This window comes from Globicephala melas, chromosome 19 (genome assembly GCF_963455315.2).
Source record: "Globicephala melas chromosome 19, mGloMel1.2, whole genome shotgun sequence".
Classification (NCBI taxonomy): domain Eukaryota; kingdom Metazoa; phylum Chordata; class Mammalia; order Artiodactyla; family Delphinidae; genus Globicephala; species Globicephala melas.
In genome coordinates this window covers 16,747,873-16,752,378 of record NC_083332.1, presented here as the reverse complement: position 1 = coordinate 16,752,378, position 4,506 = coordinate 16,747,873, and the positions used below count along the sequence as shown (strand labels likewise).

General features: G+C 42.5%; 1 pseudogene; it reads right to left on the bottom strand.

Annotated features, from left to right (window-relative positions):
* Positions 1 to 1,760: 1,760 nt before the first annotated feature.
* On the bottom strand, positions 1,761 to 1,907 carry LOC115862711 (U1 spliceosomal RNA; annotated as a pseudogene).
* Between the last annotated feature and the right edge of the window lie 2,599 nt (positions 1,908 to 4,506).

The window sequence follows — 4,506 nt, the reverse complement described above, 5'->3', positions numbered from 1 at the left end:
TGACTGTACAGTTTAGGCACAGTGAGCCACTCTTATCAGTTCTGGGACTGATGGAAACCCTCCTCAAGTCCTAGTTTCCAGATGTCAGCCAAGGGCCAAACTTGTAAGCAGTCTTCATAAAGGATAGGAGTCAGGCCTGCTGTGTCAACTTTCCTGGACCCATCCTACACCCTGGCCCCTGTTCCTTTCCCTGTGACCTTTTCTTCTCACCTCCTCCCACCCAAACCTGTAGACACACCTGGACCTTGTCTATCAACCTCAACTGCATCATCTCTGAATCATGGATTTAGACACCCTACGCTTTCATCTTCCAACTGGCTTGCTCAAGAAATAATAAATAAGTACATACACACATGGAGTGACCTAACCACTCCTTTGCTCAGTAACTGCTTTTAGCTTGGTGCAGACCCCCAGGTCAGGAATCTTTCTACTTTGGATTCGTTAGCTTCCATCTTCTACTTTCCCTACCACCATCTCCAACCAGCCTAGACTCCTTGAACTATCATTATCTTACAAATAACCTTAAACTCCCTTGCACCTCTTTTGAGCTTTTCGTGCTCTTGTTTAGAGAAACTTCAACCCTGAAAGCATCCAACCACCCACATGATCAGTATTCACTCGGAGGGTTGTGTCCTGCAGAAGAGAATCACAATTGAATACATTAGTACCACTGTAAATCTGATTACTGCTCTCTCCTGGCCCTCAACATTGCCAGCAAAACTTAGTACTTTTCTGTAATCACCTCTCTGTAGTCAGCAAATGGCCCTGCTACCCATTTCAAAGAGAACTAGAAGACATTGGATGGAAACTGCCTCAGGCACTTACCACACTCTCTAACATATGCATCCAGCCTTTTCCTGGCTGTCCTTTAAAAACAGAAAATATCACGTGTCAAAAAACTGCTTGTGCTCTGGCTCCCTAATTCCCACCGTTCCCGTTACTGAATTACCTCTTTCTCTGTGTCTTCAACTTCTTCCTTGATAAAGGATCCTTTCCATTCGCATTTAATTATAATGCTAGCATATTATATAGCATATTAATGTGTTAGTATTCATATATTTATATATACAGGCGTAACTTGGAGATATTGTGGGTTTAGATCGAGACCCCAGTAAAGCAAATATCACACAATAAAGTGAGTCACACGAATTTTTTTCTTTCCTAGTATATATAAAGTTAGATTTACACTGCACTTTTGTCTATTAAATGTGCAATAATAGCATTATGCCTACAAAATAGTGTACGTACCTTTATTTTAAAATAATGCTGTTGGGAAAATGGTGCCGATAGACTTGCTTGATGCAGGGTTGCCACAGAACTTCCCATTTGTAAAAAATGCAATATCTGCAAAGCACAATAAAACGAAGTATGCCTATAATTGTAACTATGTAGCATTTATTATGTTAGACTTTTTTTTATGAAAATTATCCTTGAATCCTACATCCTACCAGTTCCTCCTTAGCTCTTGAACTATCTAGATGCCTGATCTCCCTTTCACTTCTTAACCCACTTGTTCTACTTCATACACCGCTAAAACAGTTCTTGGTAAGGTCACTAATGATCTCCAGTGAGCCTTTCAGAGTTTTCCTCTCTTACTTGTTTTACAGAAGCATTCCATGCAGTCTGCCTCTCCCTTCTCAAAATACTCTTGTCTTCCTGGCTGCCAGATCCTCGGTCTGCCCAATTCTAATTCGTCAGTCACCCCATTTTGAAATAATAATGTTCCTCAGGGTTCAACTTCAGCATTTTTTCCTTCTCCCCGCTGCTCCCCACACACAACACTACCACAAATTATGCAGTGGAGTTTCCCACATTTGGGGAAATCACAGGGGTCAGCACATCCGGAAAAGCCTCACCCTGGGAAAACCAACTTCGTGATCTTGTTACCTCTCCTGCCAGATAAGTTTGCTTTTTTCCCCCCCTCTTTTTAAGCTGCATACTCTCTCTGGCCTTAACTACATGGAGTTATTCTCACATTCACTTATCTAGCACAGATCTTTTCTGAGTCTGGATCTGACTTTTCCTTTGGCGGAGCCTCAAGGCTTGCGGAATCTTAGTTCCCCGACCAGGGATTGAACCTGGGGCCACAGCAGTGAAAGCGCTGAGTCTTAACCACTGGACCGCCAGGGAAGTGCCTGGATCTGACTTCTTGATACCTGTGCTTGAAGGTCTTATAGTAGCCTCTCAAATGTAATGTTCCCCAAATTGAAGTGATGATCTTCCCTCTGCTTTTCTTCCAGTGTTCTTGATCCAGTTATGTAGTAACACCACCTACTAACCCGACTGTGCTGGAAATGTGGAAATCACCTTTGACACTCCATTTATCTTCAGTTCTGCACCAGCTTCATGCCTGTTACCAACTTCTATCAATTCTTTCTCTTTTTTTTTTAACTTTTATTTTATTTTATTTATTTTTAGCTGCGTCAGGTCTTAATTGTGGCACGTGGGATCTTTCGTTGTGGCGCGCAGGCTTCTTCCTAGTTGTAGCACACAGGCTTCAGAGCGCGCGGGCTCAGTAGTTGTGGCGCGTGGGCTTAGTTGCCCGACCAGGGATCAAACCTGCGTCCCTTGCATTGGAAGCCCCTGGGAAGTCCCAAATTCTACTTTCTCAGTATATCTAATACCTCTTTTATTTTTAAAACGTTTAACTATTTTGGTAAGAGATGTGTATGCATGTATTTTAATCTAAATGCTTCACAAAGGCTTATAATGAAAGCCCTCAGTCATGCTAACAATCAGTCATCTCTTGCTACCCCTAGTCTTTTGTTTTTAGTTTTACTGATTTTCTGTGGAAAAGGGGAAACTATTTATTCAACAGATCTTTATGGAGCCCTTATGTAGAAGAGATATAGTTCATTTGCAGGGTAAGCAACAGTGAACAAAATAAACCTTGGAGCTTGTATTCTGGGAGGAGAGAAATGAGTAAAATTTATATAAAGTATGTTAAGAAGATGCTTAAGGGAATTCCCTGAAGGTCTAGTGGTTAGGACTCTGCGCTTTCACTGCAGGGGCCCTGGTTCAGTCCCTGGTCGGGGAACTAGGATCCTGCAAGCTGTGTAGTGTGGCCAAAAAAAAGATGCTTAAGTTCTATGGAGAAAAAGCCAAGAAGCGGGGGACAAGAAAGGGTGTGTGGGCTTGAGGGTGGATTGCTGCGTGAATTTAAAATAGGTTAGGAAGCTGACATTTGAGAAATGATTCAAGAAGCTGATTGGATGTTCAAGCAGAAGAAATTTTAGCTGCAAAGACCCTGAAGCAGGAGTGAAGCTAGTATTGCTGGAGTGGAGTGAGGGAGGAGAGGCTTGTAGAATGTGAGGTTAGAGTGTCAGTGGAGACTGGACAGGGAAGGAATAGTGGAGTCCACTGTAATGATTGTCATTTGTTCCGAGATGGGAAGCAATTGCAGGGTTTTGAATGGAAGAGTGACAATCTGACTTACATTTTAAAAGATTCTCTGGGACTTCCCTGGTGGTCCGGTGGGTAAGACTCCGCACTCCCAATGCATGGGGCCCAGGTTTGATCTCTGGTTGAGGAACTAGATCCCGCATGCATGCCGCAACTAAGAAGCCCGCATGCCGCAACTAAGAAGCCTGCATGCCGCAACTAAGAGTCCGCATGCCGCAACGAAGATCCTGTGTGCTGCAACTAAGACCTGGTGCAGCCAAAATAAATAAATAAATATTTTAAAAAATCATCATCATCATCTCTGGGGAATTCCCTGGTGGTCCAATGGTTAGGACTCAGCACTTTCACTGCTGTGGGTCTGGGTTCAGTCCCTGGGTGAGGAACTAAGATCCCGCAATCCTCGAGGTGCAGCCCCCCCAAAAAAATTGACACTTCTGCTACAACTGTCAGTGAATCTCTTCCAAATGCACATCTTTGGATTTAAAATAAATAAATAAATTTTAAAAAATAAAAAGAATCTCTGGCTGCTGTGTTGAGAATAAATTAGTAGGGAGGCCAGTTAGGAAGCCAGTGCAGTAACCCGGAGTGGTTCTCCCTGCTCCCTGATAGTTAGAACATAATAGCCTAGCCTTCCAGTACTGAATCTGCTGCAGAGGCCTTTGTGGTTTGGTCTCCTCAGTGGATTGTTCCTCTGGCTGAGGCTTTAATGTATGCATTCAAACAGTTAAAAAATAATTTAATAGGATTTCCAATGAAAAGCTGCTTCCCTTTTCTCACTGTCCCTCAGACCTACAGTTACCCTCTTCACATGGAGCCAGGTTGTTTCCAAATTTTGCTAGTCCAAGCAGTGCTGGAATGACCCTTCATGAGTCATTTCACAAATAGATGAATGTATCTGTAAGATAAACTAATAACTGGAGATTCTGGATAACTGGAGACTTAACTTCATACTTCTAATAAATATTCCTATATCCCTTTTGATAGAGATTATAGCAATTTACACTTCACCTGGTTTTTCAGGGTGCTTATTACCCTATATGGTCACCAGTACAGCATTAGCAAACTTTTGAGTACGTTTGCCAGTCTGATGAACGAAAAGTATTA